This window comes from Felis catus, chromosome A3, assembly GCF_018350175.1.
Source record: "Felis catus isolate Fca126 chromosome A3, F.catus_Fca126_mat1.0, whole genome shotgun sequence".
Taxonomy (NCBI): domain Eukaryota; kingdom Metazoa; phylum Chordata; class Mammalia; order Carnivora; family Felidae; genus Felis; species Felis catus.
The window spans coordinates 57912850-57931588 of record NC_058370.1 but is presented as its reverse complement, the minus strand read 5'-3'; the positions used below and the strand labels follow the sequence as shown (position 1 = coordinate 57931588).

General features: G+C 43.7%; 1 long non-coding RNA gene across 1 annotated transcript; it reads left to right on the top strand.

Moving 5' to 3' along the window:
• The first annotated feature begins 14555 nt into the window (after positions 1-14555).
• Positions 14556-18281, top strand: LOC123384214. The gene is made up of 2 exons (XR_006594942.1): positions 14556-15076; positions 17901-18281. It is a non-coding gene; the product is annotated as an uncharacterized LOC123384214 (long non-coding RNA).
• The last annotated feature ends 458 nt before the right edge of the window (positions 18282-18739 follow it).

Here is an 18739-nt window from a genome sequence, read left to right as displayed (position 1 = left end):
CACTTTGCAGAGGAAGAAAGAGAGGCAGAATATGGGTTCAAGCTTTCTAATCTCTTTGTTCCATCAGCCACAGGTCTCATTTCCAGAACCCGGGTGAGGATAGTACTTCCTTGATAGGTTGGTTTTGATTATTATATATGTGAAAAGCACTTTAGACCCTAGAGAAAAACTGGTTGTTGGTGTCACCATAAATATGGGGAACCCCAAATTATCTTACATAATTTATAGAGCTAATTTATGGAGTTGTTCCACTTTAAGAAAAACCTGATTCTATAAAATATATAAGCTCATGGATTAGAGAATGATTACATTGTTTTGCATTTTAAATGAAAGAATAGATTATAGGGCTCATTTAAAGAGTATTTCTCAAAGTTAATATGTGCTAAATAAAAAAAAACAGGAAAACACAAAATACTAGAAAATGCAGATGTATATTATACTGGGTCAAAACAAAGGAAAAGAAAGACTGACATATTTTACTACATAATCATAAGTGACATAAAAAAGTAGGGGTGGCCGGGTGGCTCAGTCTGTTAAGCATCCAACCTCAGCTCAGGTCATGAACTCATGGCTCGTGAGTTCAAGTCCCATGTCGGGTGCTGTGCTGACAGCTCAGAGCCTGGGGCCTGCTTTGCATTCTCTCTCTCTCTCTCTCTCTCTCTCTCTCTCTCTCCCCCCCCTCCCCTGCAAACACTCTGTCTCTCTCTCAAAAATAAATAAACATTAGAAAAATTTTTTAAAAAGCATAGAATAAAGCAAAAAACTGTGGGCAAAAGTATGAAGTTAAGGGTTGATATCCATAATGCGCCCTAGAAAAAGGGCCAAAGGAAATGAACAGGTAATTTACAGTATAAGGGCAAATTCATATAAATGCCTAGGGAGTGAGAAAGTGTATAATGTCACAAATCATCTGTGCCAGATACCATGCTAACCTCTTTAAATACATTATCTCATTTAATACTTTCAATTATCCTATATAGTCTCTTTAAAAAAAAAATAAAGAAACTAAAGATATAAAAGATTAGGCAACCTATCCAGGAGGTAACACAGTTATAAGAAATGGCCTTAGGGAAATTTATCGCTGATTGGGTGTTTTATGACATTGGAGCATTACTGTTAATTTTTTTTTTATGATAATGGTAGTATTGGTATGTTTCCGAAACAGTCCTTGTGTTTCAGAAGTGATATGTTGAAACGCTTATGAGTTAAGCATTGTGATGTCTGAGATTTGTCCCAAAATAATCCAGTGCAGGGAGAGGTGGAGACCATGGAAGAATGGTCTATTCATGGCTATGAATGAGGTTCATGGGGGTCCAGCATACTATTTTCTCAACTTTTTTCTGTTTAAAATTTTCTCCAGAAAAGTTTGAAAACCAGAGGAGTTAAAAGAAAATTTTTAAAAACCCCACCCAATTCTCAGACATTTAAGCCAGTTTGCCTGTGAAAACAACAAAGACTGTGTTCTATAGGGTAGGATGAAGCTAGAGAAGGAGGCGTGTCGCTTTGTTTTGTTCGGACAATGTAGACAGCTGTTGCTTTTCTTGACTTTCTGCCCACTAGAAAAACTCATAAAACGGGAAGTTATTTAAAACCAATATTTATTAGCATTTTAGCGTACATATGGATATTTACAAAGATTTGATCTTGAAATACATACCTAAATGTTCTCTAGTAAAATACTAATATACCAATATAGCAATAGCACATGGACATAGTTACGAGCCAATAAACACAAAGCTCCATTTTTATTCAGGTATAATTGACATACAACATGATATTAGTTTTAGGTGTACAACATAATGATTTGATATTTGTATGTATTGTAAAATGGTCACCACAAGAAGCCAACATCTTGTGATGAGAACTTTTAGGATCTACTCTCTTTTGAATATGCAATACAGTATTATTAACTATAGTCACCGTGCATCGCTTTTAATGGTAGCATAGCATTCCATTGGGTAGAGGTATCATACTTTATTTAATCCCTTGACTTATGGATGTTTAGGTTGTTTCCAGTCTGTAACTTTGGCAAACACGGCTCATTCACCTGATGATTTGCCTTGGGTAAATTACTGGAAATAGGATTTCCAGATGAAGACATCTGGTACATCCTTCCAAATTCCCCTCCAGAGAGCTTGTACAAGTGGTGACTCACACCATGTTGACCGAAGATGCCAGAAAGTGAAATAGTCTAAGGTGTCTCAGTGGAGAATTTTAGGCTCGTATTTGAGTTCCTATTTTGGTAATGACAATGGGAAACTTCTTGTTTTATACATTTTTGTACATTTCAAAAGAAATGATCGACAAGATAGGGTGGGATGTTTTTTTTTTTATTCTTATTTTTTAATGTTTATTTATTTATTTATTTATTTTTTAAATATGAAATTTATTGTCACATTGGTTTCCATCCAACACCCACTGCTCCTCCCAATAGGTGCCCTCCTCACCCACTTTCGCCTCCCTCCCACCCCCCCATCGACCTTCAGTTTATTCTCAGTTTTCAAGAGTCTCTTATGGTTTGGCTCCCTCCCTCTCTCTTTTTTTTTTTTTTTCTTTTTCCTTCTAGGGTGGGATGTTTTTGATCTGGCAGGACCCAGTAGCACATGTCTCCGTTCTGGGGTGAGGCTGTATAATTCCCAGGCCTGTCTAGTGCACCTGTTGGAAGTGCATGCCACGTTCCTGGTGACTCCTATCAGGGCGCTTCTCCAGCAGGGTCATGGTGTCTGGGGCACTCCTGCGGATTTGGGCTCTTCTACTGATCCGTCCAGTTGGGGGCATCTTTTTTTTTTTAACGTTTATTTATTATTTTTGAGACAGAGAGAGACAGAGCATGAACGGGGGAGGGGCAGAGAGAGAGGGAGACACAGAATCTGAAACAGGCTCCAGGCTCTGAGCTGTCAGCACAGAGCCCGATGCGGGGCTCGAACCCACGGACCGTGAGATCATGACCTGAGCCGAAGTCGAACGCTTAACCGACCAAGCCACCCAGGCGCCCCAAGTTGGGGGCATCTTAAAAACTTGATGGGTCATACTACAGAGGTGAGGAAAAGCCCAAGGCTCCACACGGAAAGAGAGAAACTTCTAGCCTCCCACTAACCACGCTGGTAGAGTAAATTACTTCAACAACAGTGATGACAAAACCCGCCAAGGACAGAAGAGGCTGATGTTGTGTTTGGGGGTCTTTTGTATTAAGGGCCCAGTGGGGAAGACTGCTCTCCCCAGACAGGAAGAGGACAGAGCCTGACTGAGTCAGGCAGGCTGCAGTGGAGGGCTGACCTCCTATGGGGAGGTTGAGCTCCCCTAAAACTAAAAGAAGGTTTGGGATTTTAGGATGTTTCTGGCCCTGCTCTGATATCATCCTCCCTATTTCATTTCCTATACCACAGTTGACAGGGCACAGATATTCTTTTTTTTCTTTCTTTTTAGGTTTATTTATTTATTTTTTAGTAATCTCTACACCCAACACGGGGCTTGAGCTCATGACTCTGAGATCAAAAGTCTCACGCTCTTCTGACGAAACCAGCCAGGTGCCCCAGGACACAGATATTCTTGGGAAATTTCTTGAGCCATTCTTGGGAAGAGATGTTTGAGGCCTTGAGAGGGTCTTCTTAGTAGGCACTCCATGTCTGTTGGAATAAATCAACAAAACCAAATATCTCATTGAGGGCGGGTGGACAAGGGCTGGAAATTCACCCCTAACCTTCGTGCTTGAAAACAGATTCCCTTCTCCGTTTTCCAACTTTTTTCTTCAGCAGTGCAGGCTAGCTTTGAAAATCCCCACAAATGACCTTATGCATGTTAGACAGGCTTCGTCTCTCTTACGCAAGGGGAAAATAGCCGTCGTACGTCTCAACTGTGACAGTAGCCAGTTTGTGCGCCAACAGGTACAGACATTGCCTTGTCCTGGGGCCTTCGCAGGTGTCTGCCAAATGATGAATAACGGGAACCAACTTGGGGCCCAGGAACATCAGTGACATTGGCTCGCGGGCTCCTTCCTGTCCAAGTTTTTTTTTTTTTTTTTTTTTTTTTTTTTTTTTTTTTTTTTTTTTGTGACTCTACATAATGGCTTCCAAGCAAAATAAGGATAATCTGGTCTGGTTTTATTTGTATCATATTTTGAGACGGAGTTTGAAGGACGAATAGCAAACGGGAAGCAGATTTCTGTTCCTCTGTTGCAGCGTCCATTCCTTCAGGACTTTGCCCAGTGACGCTCCAAGTGGGCTGTGCCTGTCCCACATCTCAAGGGTGGGACCTGAGACAGAGAATCCAAAAGATGTGCTTTGCCTGGCTTCCTGAAAGTTCTTTAAAACTCCTTGCGGATGAGCCGCGAGGATATCCCAAACCCATAAACCTCGTGAGGTCTGAGGCCACCTGAGAGGTGCCCATGATTGCTCCAAGTGTCCTGCAGAGGGCGCCCTGGGATTTTTTCCCCCCTTCTACCTCAAAGGGCTTCTCATTAGAATTGATTTGACTGACACAAAGCAATACAAATCTATACTGGTGAATTATACACCGTGGAGAGTAGATGAGCACGCTGATCCTAAACCCCTTCTTGCTTCAGAAACACACAAAAAAGATCCCTTAAAGGCATAACATGCAGGCTTGGGCTTCTTACATGATTGAATGCGTAAGTGTTTTGCTGTAAGACTTTTCTAGAGGTGTCTCATCAAGGAAGGAAGAGTGTAAAATGAAATCTCACCTTATCACCGCAAGCACTCTGTAAGACTGTTGCAGCAGGTGGACGCCAGGGGTAGCCAGGTAACTGAGCTCAATGAGTGTGGTACAAACATATTTTCCCCCCAGCGCTGAGCCCCCTTTCCCATCAGGTCCTCTAATTATGATCTAGCTAATTTTATACATTGCTAGTCATTTTGGGTATTTTGGAGAATTATTTGGGATTTATAGGATGCAGCTCTAGTCCATATTAAAATGTTGGTCATTTTTTACAAAAAAATTTAACGTTTATTTATTTTTGAGGGAGAGAGACAGACAGAGAGCAAGCTGGGGAGGAGCAGACAGAGAGGGAGACAATCTGAAGCAGGCTCCAGGCTCTGAGTTGTCAGCAAAGATCCCGACATGGGGCTTGAACTCATGAGCGGTGAGATCAAGTTGGACACGTCACCAACTGAGCCAACCAGGTGCCCCTCAGTCATTGTTTTTTTAATGTTTATTTACTTTGATAGAGAGCAAGTGGGGGAGGAGTAGACAGAGAGGGAGAGAGACAACCTCAAGCCAGCTCTGTGCTGCCAGTGCAGAACCCACGCAGGGCCCGATCTCATGAACCATGAGATCGTGACCTGAGCCGAAATCAAGAGTCGGATGCTGAACTGACTGAGCCACCGAGTTGCCCCCAAACATCAGTCATCTGATTCAAAGCCTTTCTTTTTCTTTTGCTCTCTCAGCAGAGAGGGGAGATGAGTCTCGGGACTGGCATGAAGGTGGGTGTCATGTGCTATGAGGCACCTGTCCTCTTGCTCTGTGTCTCATGCCCTAGTTGGAGCAGTGAGAGACAGAAAGAAAGATGACTCTGTCTTTGCAAACGGTGGCAGCTGCCTCCCTGGGACATCTCCACTGCTCTCCTAGCTTGTTGTCCAAGGTCCTCAGGTAGGTGGGTGGTGACACCTCCGTGTCCCACTTACCGGGAGCTCTCATCCGGCTATTCTTTCCTGCTGATGACCAGCGGCGGCCTGGTACCATGGACCTGTGATGCTTGTGTTCCCCGCACCTGAAGCTCCCAGCTCACCTTCTGCCACGGTCTGCCATCAGGACTGCAGGCGCGTGAGGATCCATCGTTCTTACTTCTTAGAAGCCAGAGCCTCTGGTGGCATGTGCCCACGTGGGCGTGGCAGTGAGCGTCCGTGCCCGCACCTCTTCTCCAGTCCACGTTCCTCTAGTTCAGAGGCACAGGGACAGTTGGGCAAATCTACCAGCCAAGCCGACACAGTAGGAGTTGAAATCCCGTCCCTTGACCTCTCTCTGGATGTGGAGTGTTGTTCTTTGGTGAGGGGTGGTGCCCGGGGGCTGGTGAGGGCGGTAGGACCAATTCCTCTGCAGTGTCCCTCTCAGTGCGCCTTTGGTTGGAGCTGTTTGTACTTAGGTTATGGGGAACTAAGCTTAATCTCAGTGTCACACCCAGGTGAAAATCAGGAACAAGACAAAAAGTCTTGCGTGGGTTCCTTGTTCACAGATCTTCAGATGAGGAAAAACAGATTTTAGGTCACGTGGTTGGCACTCCATGATATAAGAGGTAGGTCCCTTGATCCAGGGTTCTTCACGGTATCGCCCAGGGAGGCACAATGCTAGAGATGGCTTCTCTTCTTCTACTGTTCACTGGCTCTAAACCCCTATGAATCAGTATCAGGAAAGGGAAGGAGACGGAAAGGATGGAGAGAAAGGACATGAGAGTTGAAGCCAGATTTGGGGGAGCGTCCTGATACCGGTAAAACTCAAAGCAATGTCGATCAAGAGTTTCAGAAGAATACACACAATAGTTACAGTCATTAGATATAGTAAAGATACAATAAAACACAAAACAGTACTATGTTGGGGTGCCTGGGCGGCTCATCAGTTAAGCGCCCGACTCTTGATTCCAGCTCAAGTCAGGATCTCATGATTCGTGAGATTGAGCCCTGTGCCAGGCTCTCCACTGACAACATGGAGCCTGCTTAGGATTCTCTCTCTCCCCCTCTCTCTGCCTTTCCCCCACTTGTGTGCACACTCTCTCTCTCTCTCTCAAAAAAATAAACATTAAAAAAAAAAACAGTCCTATGTGTTATTTGTGGATATGCACAAATGTTATAAAATTATGAACATAGTGGCCACTTGGGGGTGAAAGAGAGTGAAATGGGCCTGAGTGGACCACGTGGGGGTTTCTAGTTGTATGGACAAATGTCCCATTTCTTAAAAAAAAGAAGAAAATAGGAGGAGGAGGAGATCCGGATGAAATGTTACAAACTATAATTTGGGGAAGCTGCCTGGCAGGTGCCTGTGTGTTCATGATATCATTCTATGTATTTTTCACATGCATGAAACATTTATTATTAAACTAGATTTCAATGGGTGCAGAGTTTCAGCTGGGGAAGGTGAACAAGTTCTCAAGATGGATGGTGGCGATGGGTTGCACAACAAGGCAAATGTATTTATAAATTTTTTTTTAACATTTATTTATTTTTGAGACAGAGAGAGACAGAGCATGAATGGGGGAGGGTCAGAGAAAGAGGGAGATGCAGAATCTGAAACAGGCTCCAGGCTCTGAGTGGTCAGCACAGAGCCCAACGCGGGGCTTGAACTCACGGACTGCGAGATCATGACCTGAGCTGAAGTTGGACGTTCAACCAACTGAACCACCCAGGCGCCCCAAGGCAAATGTATTTAGCGTCACAAAATGGCACACTCAAGCATGGTAAATTCTGTATGCACGTTTCACCATAAGGAGAAACTTGAAGTTGGTCTGACTCTGTGTGGTTCTTGAATTCCTATAGTACATTGATGAAACAAAACAAAGGGTAATCTTAGTTTTGAGTTTATCAAACTCTTATTCACCTCGAGCTCTGATGCAGGACCTTTTTTTTTTTTTTAAATGTTTATTTATTTTTGAGAGAGAAAGAGAGAGAGACACAGAGCACAAGTGGGGGAGGGGCAGAGAGAGAGAGGGAGACAAAGGATCCAAAGCAGGCTCCAGGCTCTGAGCTGTCAGCACAGAGCCCGATGTGGGGCTTGAACTCATCGAACCATGAGATCCTGACCTGAGCCAAAGTCGGACATGTAACCAACTGAGCCACCCAGGCATCCCTCTAATCCAGGATCTGTTGATGGTCACGCATCACTTTGGCTCAAGCTTTTGAGAGCAGCATGTCACTGGACACCAAAACCTTTGGTTCTACATTAGGTATTGACCTGAATGATCTTTGAGGCCTATTCCTTGGTTCTGTGTCTCAATTAGTTCTGGCTTTCTGCTTAAGTGATCAGCTACTTAGTAACATTTAGGGATTGTCGAATGCTATGTTTTCCCAAAAACATCTCCATCAGTCCACCACCACATACCTTTCTAGAATTAAATGAAAAAAAAAAAAAAGTAGGTGTATGCAATATCAGCCTGAGTAGGGTTTTTGTTTGTTTGTTTTTTGTTTTTAAATGAAAAGGTCTCCAACAACTACACCCACACAGTTGTGGGGATACACTCAGTTGATTTTGTTACAATGTGATGGCTAGCTGAGGCGGAATGGAGATCCGGAAGCTTTGTTACAGGAAAAGAGCAGAGAGCTGACATTTAATATGGGCTGCTGTGGGGCGTGGGTGACAGCAGGTACAACGCTGGAGGCGGTGCATTTACTCTCTGAAACCAGGAGAACGCAGGACAAGGTTGAATGCATGTAGGTGTTTTGCACAAACATGTAAACCTGTCACAGGGGAACCACACCTGGTATCTCAATGGTACGCCTGATGGCTGTAGGGATTAACATTTCGCTGAGAGCATTTACCGTGTTTCAGGCACTTAGCATACAAACCCTTACACCACCCTTCTGAGCTACATTTTGAGGATGCATGTGTTGAGCTTCTGAAGCCCAAATCCCTTTCCCAAGTATACAATACTATTGGAACGCAGGGTTAGCTGACTCCAAAATCCAATATGCCATGATGGCCCTGAGTAATGGTTTTCTTCCTAGTTTTGCTTACTTCTAGACGGGGTCTAGGTTTGTGGTGGACTATACTTTGGGTATGATCCATAAACTTTCCTACCCTTCTTTTGATTCCATTAGGAAACTACCACCTGTATACATATGGATCCCATGGTCCACGATCCAGGCTTGGTCAGTCCTGACACCGCATGGTCTGCACACAGTTCAACAATAGCTTTGTGCCCCAGGATGGGTAAGCCAGAAGCGTTCAGAATTTCGTTTTAGCTGGACTAAGTGGGGAAAATTGTATGTTTGTCTCTCCTTCTCTGTCCCCCCGACCCCCCGCAGCACCTCTCTCAGAAGTAGATGTGCCAGTGGCAATTTTTCTTTCCATAAGCATAGAATTTGTCAGAATCAAGAAAGAGTCGTGCCAAAAATGAAGAGCTAGACAGATGAGCACAATCAGAGAAGGGGAGGGAGAGCGAGAAAGAGTAAGAAAGTCCTATGACGTTGTTGGAGATCCTGGATCCTGCTGTGCTTAAACTCCCTCGGAATTCTCAAGTTCAGGAGTTAACTCTTCTTCATTTCTGCGTACGTTGGGTCTCTGTTTCTTGCAGTTGAAAGAATTCTGACAAATGTAATCCTCCTCCATAGTTCCGTCTTTCCCATTAGACTTTCTTTCTGATCAATACCAACCATAAACAATGCAGATTTTTCTCCAGAATAATGTTGTGAGTTTCTCCCCTTGGAAAAGAGATAAAAGAAACATACTAAGTTTGGGGCTTCTATGATGAGGATGTTTTGGTTTAAATTATAAAATGACTTAATGGCTCAGAAGCAACTTTTATGTATCTTTTTGGTGTAACCTAGCCAAATAAATGCTTTTAATAATCAGTAAAATGAAATTCAAGTTGAAGCAACAATGTCATGCTTCCCTGCCCCTCCTTCACTGCCCCCTCCCTCCACAAATCTTGGGAGTAAATAAATGAATGAGAGCTGATCTGCTTCCAATGGAACAGCTTGGAGTAGTTTGGTTCTTTGTCAACGGCTCTCTTCTGGGAATCAGTGGGCTGGTGACGGAGAGTGGGGAAGGGCACCTTTGGCGTTGTTGATGCTTCAAATCACAACAACTTTCTACTAGGAGCAAGCTGAGCCATCACAACAATGCAGGCTGAGCACAGGCACACGTTGGTGTCAGGGGGGATTGCCATGATGTGCCTCTCCACCATCACCTGTCCCGAAGTGGAGTGTCCAGACTGTGCTCACAGCCCATCTCAGTACCGACTGGGACCACCGGGGACACTTAAAAGTTTTCCTTTTTATATCTGACACATCCAAATAAAGAGAAGTCTCTGTCTCTCTCTTTCTCTCTCTGTCTCTTTCCCCAACAGCTAGTTTAAACACTCCTGAAGGAGAGAAGAATATACCATCCCCTGAAGTGCCATTTTTGGCATATTATCTTGAGCTAAAGATACTTGGGAAACAGCCAGTGCAAGAAGGACACTCTTACCCTCCCTTGTCCCCCTGAAAGCAGGAGACACATTTCCCATGTGAAAGGTACCCTCTCTGTACAAGGAGGGTAGAAGGATCCTTCTCACCAGAGATCAGGAATTTACGGCTGAGAAGGCTGCATGGACAAAATTTACTTCTTCACCGCTTTGTTACTTCAAGCCCAAACCTCTCGGCCTTGTGAGTTCATCACAGATTTACTGCTTATCTAAAAGGTATATAAGTTGCTTGCTTTGATCACTTCTTTGGTTCTCCTGCTTTTATGGGGCTCCTGCACACACGAAATTAATTTCTTTTTCTCCTGTTATCTGTCTTATGTCAATGTAATTATTAGATCAGCCAAAGAACGTAGAAGGGAAGGAGGGAAATGTTTTCTGCTGCCCCTATGCTGCTTCAATCATACCACAGAGATGGTTTAAACGTGGTTGGACAAGAGCAGCTTTCCACAACGAGGCCGATTCTTGATTGTGATGGTGGCTTGATGTGTTGGGTTTTGCTTTGGTTGTCTGAAAGAAGGGAGCCTATGGGAGTGGCCTTCTCGGATAGTTGTCAGAATTGTGCCTTTTATTTTAACTAGAATCAGGAACTAGAATTATTGGCACGTAGTCGAGCCTTTCTTCCTTCTTCCCTCCCCTCCCCTCCCCTCTCTCTCTCATTCTCTATCCTCTCTCTTTCTTCTCTTTCTTTTCTTTTCTTTCTTTCTTTCTTTCTTTCTTTCTTTCTTTCTTTCTTTCTCTTTCTTTCTTTCCTTCCTTCCTTCCTTCCTTCAAGTTGTTTGATATTGCTGCCTAAGACATGTAGGATAGACTGTAAACACATAACGAGAAAATGCTACTGATGATATGCACTTGTTTGTTCTGGCCAGGAAGCCCTAATTTGCTTATCACCTTACCACCACGACCATGTGTGAACTCACATGTCAAGAGGTAAGTTTGTTTACTCCTGATTGTTCTTGAACAAGAGGGTTGATTTTTTTTCCCCCCAGTGGTTATAAACCACCAGGCTCACTCATAAGATGCCTCTCTTTTAAAAAAGGAAAACAAAAAATAAAGCCAACAAGCAAATGCCGTAGAAGAGAAAAAAGAATCACGAGGCACCCCTTTGCAGGGAGTTCAGAGGAAACCGTTGAAGAGGAGAAAGGTCAGAAAGAGATTTGGATCATTGATGCTAGAGATAAGCAGAAGGACAGAGGCCACAGAGTACTTTGAACAATAAAACAAGAAAATTTAGTGCAGGCCACTCTAGCGAACCCACTGTGTCTTAGAGATCTCAACAGAGGACTGACCAATAAAGACTTTTGAAAATCTCTGTTTTAAGCTTCTTTGTGCCCATTTTCAAGCAGACTGTTAGAATCTGACTGAAGAGCAAAAATATAAACATGAAACATCCTTAGTAATGGAACCAATTTGTGTTTCAAAGGTATTTTGAGTTGAGATCAATAAACAGGTTTAACGTTTAAGGATAGAATTACAGAATTCTATAATACTATAATTCCATGGGCGCCTTGGGCCCATGGATTATTTTGAGCTGATTATTTTTAAGAAATGAGAGAAGCCCTGAACACAGTAGAAATTACCCTTTTGTAAGGAATATTCGCATTTCTAAGGGGACTTTCTATTTGTACGTTTCCCACTCTGTACCAGGAAGAGAAGTATGACTCTAAATCACCAGAATCTCTCATCGGTGGAGAATGCGCCCTATTTAAGTCTGCATAGCAACCTACTTTTGTTTACTGCACTTTCTCTCATAACCTTCCATAACTACACCCCCCTTGGTGCCCCTCCCCCAGCCCCCAACGTCTTTCTTTTGTCTTTAGATGGAGATGGTATTTAACGTGGTGGCTTGGGCCATTTCAAGGAGTCTTACTCGGTTTCCTGGTATCTTCTTGTGTATACAAGAGGCATATATGTTACCAAACTTCTGTTTGTTTTTCTTCATTGGCTGGATTCCAGAAATTTAATATGTGACATTCTTCTGGTTATGATTTTATTAACTTGGGGATATTTGAGTTTTGATTTTCATTTGGACCAATATGGCTGCCTTTGCAGTAACATTGTTAATTATTGCTAGCTTTATTGCATCCTGGCCAGAGGATTTGTTAATATCCTGTTAAATAATCTCTTGGCACTTGTTGTTACATTCCATTGGCATGAGAAGCAAGATGATAATTTTTCTATGACTACTTTAGTGCCTGATTTGCACATCCTCAAATCACTTTCCTTACAATTGTTAGGTCTACAGTACTATGTCCAGTCAAACATCATTGGGTCACGGGTCAAAGGTCGTTCAGCATGCCTTTTGCCAGAGGGCAAATGTGAAAGGGACCCTCACCTTTCATGTCTGTTACCCATGCTCCTCACTGCTCAGGGACTGGGGAGTGTGCTGTCACCGCGAGGGCATGAGATGATGACGGTTTGGGCTACAGAAAACCAATATTTTGAGGTCTGTAATAAGTTACCAGGTGGCTATGATGACGGGTTGGTGGAAGACACAGGGATAGCCTTGCAGGGAGGTGAGGTTCTACCCACACTAACAAAGCTGTCCCTGTAGGATGCATCCAGAACATCATGGCGGAGGTTGTGATCATTGCCTTGGCAGGTCCAGTGGATGCTGCATCAGGTGTCCTTCTCGTGCATGCCACTCTATGGACCAGGGCCACCATGTGCTCTGTCTCTTTGGCCATAACTCATTCTCCCAAGTGGGGTCACCGTTTCCCCCCAAGAAGGTCCTTCCCCTCTTCCTCTTTTCCTGGGTCCTACTCTTCTAAGGGAAGACACTGTCAGTGAGTGAAAGGTGATATGACTTTCCAAATGAGTATGGTCTCTCAGGGAATCCCAAGTGATTTCGTATCCTCACTTACCTTATGACAGGGTGGAAACGTCCCTCAGTTAAGAGGATTATTCCTTGCACATACACCCAAGTTTAATTTCTGGTTGGGTGTGCCTCTGGAAGGGCCACTTATTACAAAAGAAAAAGAAGTTTCCCCTGAATTTCTATTTTCTTTCTTCTAAAAATGTCACATTTATATCTTTAAGCTTCTTACTAGGCCATAACTAGTTGTTTTGTTATTACTCTATTTCCTTCCATATTGTCTGTGCCTTCTTAATCATTTTCCCCCTAAAATTTATATTGTTGCTCAAAGCTAATTTCCATTGCCTCTGAAAAAGTGTCCAAAATCAGTGAGAAGGATGTGACCTGCATCTAAAAAAGTCAACTGCTCCTTTTGGTAATCTAGGACCTTTCTAGTGTGACCCCATTTTACGTTGTTTTGTTCAAAATTCCACAGTCGATCATTAGTTCTATACCTTGTTATAGCAATAGAAGGAGCATGGGGGACCCGGTTCAGACCCCAACCTGGTGACAGAGAGTCTGGGTGACTTTAAGAATACTGCTTAAGGGGGGCCTGGGTGGCGCAGTCGGTTAAGCATCCGACTTCAGCCAGGTCACGATCTCGCGGTCCGTGAGTTCGAGCCCCGCGTCAGGCTCTGGGCTGATGGCTCAGAGCCTGGAGCCTGTTTCCGATTCTGTGTCTCCCTCTCTCTCTGCCCCTCCCCCGTTCATGCTCTGTCTCTCTCTGTCCCAAAAATAAATAAACGTTGAAAAAAAAATTAAAAAAAAAAAAAAGAATACTGCTTAAGTAGCACTGCTAGGAATTTACCCAAGGGATACAGGAGTACTGATGCATAGGGGCACTTGTACCCCAATGTTTATAGCAGCACTTTCAACAATGGCCAAATTATGGAAAGAGCCTAAATGTCCACCAACTGATGAATGGATAAAGAAATTGTGGTGTATATACACAATGGAATACTACGTGGCAATGAGAGAGAATGAAATATGGCCCTCTGTAGCAACGTGGATGGAACTGGAGAGTGTTATGCTAAGTGAAATAAGCCATACAGGGAAAGACAGATACCATATGTTTTCACTCTTATGTGGATCCTGAAAAACTTACCAGAAACCCATGGGGGAGCGGAAGGAAAAAAAAAAAAGAGGTTAGAGAGGGAGAGAGCCAAAGCATGAGAGACTCTTAAAAACTGAGAAGAAACTGAGGGTTGATGAGGGGTGGGAGGGAGGGGAGGGTGGGTGATGGGTATTGAGGGGGGCATCTTTTGGGATGAGCACGGGGTGTTGTATGGAAACCAATTTGACAATAAATTTCATATATTAAAAAAAAAAAGAAATGGTCAAAATAGCAACAACAACAAAAAAAACAAAAACAAAAACAAAAAAGAATACTGATTAGCCTTTGTTAAGATAGGGTAACATCTACTCATGGATATGTTTGGGGAAGAAGACACGAGACTGGAACACTGGAGTGTCTCACGCTGTGGCTGCTGGTGTTGTTGTTACCGGCCAGCCTGCTCTTCTCTTAATACTGCAGACAGACGATTGTTCTGTTCTCCAGTCCTTTCTTAGGTCCCCCTCTCCGATGTTTTCCTCACCTGCCTGTGCGTGGTCTCCTAGGAAACAGGGAGTGTCACCTCAAAGTGGAGAGGGGTGTCTGTGTGTGATTGTGCCCCAGGAGACATTTGGCAATGTCTGGGGACATTTTTTGTTGTCACAACCGGGGGATTTAGGCAGCTATTGGCGTCTAGTGAGTAGAGGTCAGAGACGCTGCTGAACACGTCACAAGACGTAGGACAGCGCCCTCCAACCAAGAATTACCGGGTCCCAGTGTCAGTTGGGCGGAGGTTGAGAAGCCCTCGGGACCACCTGAGGAGTGTCGTCCTGGTGGTCACCTAAGGATTCTGATGTGCCCAAGTGTATCATAACTCTCCCAAAGCAGGGAAAAGATCATCTCCCGGATGAAGGCGTTGTAGTTTCTCCCAACACTGTTGGCTGCTTTTTCCTTTGGCCTGATTGCATCAGCAAGCCGAGTGGCTTCTGGGAATGTTCTTCGTCTTCCTGTGCAAAGCTTGAGGGAAGTCGGGAGTCTTGCCTGCAGGGTAAGATGTGAACCCACTCTCACTCCCCATTCCGTAGCCTAAGCTCCTCAGGGTCCCAGGCTGTGTCCGGTGGCACTCAGGGCAATGCAGGGGGAGGGGTGCTCATTTACAAAGTTGCTCATTGATGGATCAACGCTCAAGAAAGAAACGCTTCATTTCACTAGTGGGAGTGGTAAGGTGGATTTGGTGATAGGCAATTCGAACTTTCGAAACCACAAGCTGTGTATCTCCTGACAGCAGTAAATAACAAAGCAAAAAAAAACCTTCTCTTTCCTTTCTGAGAATGTTTCCTTTCTCAGAAAAAAAAGGGTGCTGCAATCACTTTTTCTTGTAAAGCGGTAACTGGGAAGAGCCATTGGTTGCAATTGCTAATTCAGCTGGTCTCTAAAAGACCACGCGTCTCAGGCAAGATTCCTAGCTTTTCCTGCCCACCGCACGCACGCACGCACGCGCGCGCACACACACACACACACACACACACACGGATTCATGATTCTTCTCTGTGTGCTCACGCCTGCAGCAATGACGGGTCACAGGGTCTAGGCTTTTTACACTTGAGTTCGATGTACCCTAAAATAGACACAAAATCCAATTGTGCCCTAATGCCGCTGGCTCAAGACTCTTAAAGCCGCAAAGCTACAGTATTTTTCTCCTCCTGGGAAATGTTTTCATCTGCAAATGCACGGCTTCTCCCCCAACCAAGAAACGGTTACTTGACTTATGTCATCAGGATTGATTTTTGTTTAAAAATGAATTTTTGTGTCTTTTTTTTTCTTTGGGTTGACACAAATTTATTTGTTGCAGCTTTTGTAAAAATAACTTTTCTTTATTTTTAAAAAATAAATTCACACATAGTTTATCTGTAGGAGTTTATCTGTATGTTCCTTTCCTCCCTTTCCTTTAAGGATAGACTTTAAAGGGGCACCTGGGTGGCTCAGTCAGTTAAGCACCCGATTTTGGCTCAGGTCATGATCTCACCGTTCATGAGATCGAGCCCCGCATCGGGCTCTGTGCTGACAGCTCAGAGCCTGGAGCCTGCTTCGGATTCTGTGTCTCCCTCTGTCTCTCTTTGCCCCTCCTCCACTTGTGCTCTGTCTCTCTTTCAAAAATAAATAAACATAAAAATATCTTAAAAAGGACAGACTTAAAAAAATACAAGTTTTGGGGCATCTGGGTGGTTCAGTTGGTTAAGTGTCTGACTCTTAGTTTCAGTTCAGGTCATGATCTTGCAATTTGTGAATTCGAGCCATGTGTCAGGCTCTGCTGACAGTGAGGAGCCTGCTTGGGATTCTCTCTCTCTCTCTCTCTCTCTCTCTCTCTCTCTCTCTCTCTCTCCCTTTGCTCCCCCCCTGCTCATGTGCTCACTCTCTTTCTTCTCAAAATAAGTAAATAAACTTAAAAATTTTTTTAAAAATGCAAGTTTAAGATGAACAAATGATGATGAGCCAATTTTCTGGGGATGTTGCCTCCATGAAATGGAGGAAAGAGTAGCATTCCTTCTCTATGTTCTTAGATCGTCTGCAGACCCAGAATGAAGTTTCTACTATAAACACCTAGGGACGACTGCCTCTCTTATCCATAATTCACTGCAAAATGATTATCATTTCATTCCCCATCTAACAGCATCCTTTCCTTTGTCTTTTGGATACATTTTAATTTTTGTTCCACCAATGGGCCAACTTAAACAAGACCCACCCCTTCTCTGGCCCTTAGTTTCCTCAAACAGGGAGCGTGAGGTTTGGACTTCATCAGTGGTTCTCCAACCTGGCTGTGCAGAAGCGTCACCTGCAGAGCTTGATAGATACACAATGCCCTGTCCGGGCCCCCGTGGGTCCAGTGGCAGACACGTATGAGACCCTCGCTGTGGGTCATCTCTTGGATTACATTCAGCTTTAAACATCTGTGATCTGAAACACCTGTTTCGGTGAGGGTGGTGGAATTGGCAAGTCGCTGGTCTCCAGTGGGAAGGTTAGGTTGGTGTGGAGATTCCAGGGCCAGTTTAGTTACAGATATCAAAAGTCTTAAAAATGTACCTGGCCTGTGATCCAGCGCTTGTCTTTCTAAGGCATTTATTCTTAAGAGAAAAGTTATGTTGTATCAGAGAGTTACAAGGATGTTGACTACAGCATTACATAAAACAGAGACAAAATGAAAATCTACCTATTTGGGGAATGTTTAAATAAATTACGGTACAGTGACCCAGTGGAATACTATGCAGACATTAAAAATATTAACCCCATAGAAAATATTTTATATCGTCAGAAAATACTCATGATAGGGGCGTCTGGGTGGCTCAGTTGGTTAAGCGTCCAACTTTGGCTCAGGTCATGACTTCACAGTTCGTGGGTTTGAGCCCCACCTGCCCCATCTGTACTGATGGCTCAAAGCCTGGAGCTGCTTCAGTTTCTATGTTTCCCTCTCTCTCTGCCCCTCCCCCTCTTGTGCTCTGTCTCTCTCTCTCTCTCTCTCTGTCTCAAAAATAAAAAAAATAAACATTAAAAAATTTTAAGAAAGAAAGTAGTCATGATACACCAAGTAAAGTAGTAAGTAACACATAAATCTCATTTTATTTTTGGTAGACCATCAATATATAATAACATCTATAAGGTTGTAGAGCAAAATGATGATAATGGTTCTCTCTGGCTGGAGGGATTAGGAGTCATTTTGGTTTTCTTTTACTCATCTGTGTTTTTCCAATATACCCAGGGCTATTTTGTACTATCGCTTTAATTCAGACAGCTAGTTTAAAATCATTCTCTAATCTGCCTCCTTCAAAATATACATGTTTGCTCCTTAAACTCTGCTCTATCCCTTTGTCTTCCAGATTGTAACCCCCATAGTGCTTAGTGACAAGTTCAGGTCTGCCGGGAATACTAAGCTCAAAAGAGCAAACGTGAGTGGGCTCCACTCTGGGTTTGCTATCACATCACCCAAAACCAAGTGGAGGAGATGGATTCCCAACCAAAAGCACAGTCCAAGCCAGAGTGGCACAGTCCTCAATCAATGTGTAACCAGGATGTGGACTAAAGAGGAAGTTCCAAGTTGGGGGGGATGCACAGAGCCTTCCCAGACCACGGAGCATTGGAGGACGAGGCTTTCCCCAAGTACAGAATAAAGGAACAAACTGCTGCAGAGATGATGGAAACTCACCCTTGGCTATTCAAGTACCTGGTACACTTGGGAAAAATAAAAGATTTGAGTCTGAGTGTCAGGTAACAGCAGGAATATGGATGTATTGTGGAAGAAATCTGGGAAGTCCCAGCGCTTCCTGAACCTTTGGGGGAAATTAGGGAAAGGCTTCTTCCTACTCTGACCAGACTGAGACTCGGCCTAGGCCACTGATTTGGTGGCTGGAGCATGAGTTTGATTTTAGTGTTAACGGATTCCATCATCTGGGCATACTTGTGCAGTGTACAACCCGAACGACTGTTCTTACAACCACACCAAGACTCAAAGAAGGCAAAATAATTTCTCCATAGTCTGCAACTCATGCATCCAGAGCGAAGACTCTTAAGCAATGAATTTGGACATTAGTCTATGGGCTGTGTGAACCATCGCTGGTTTTCGAGAAGGAAACTAAATTGAGTGCATGAAGACTATGGCAGATGTGGAGAAAAATTAGGAAGCCATTGCAGTAGTCCTGGTGAGAAGATAAAGGCCTGA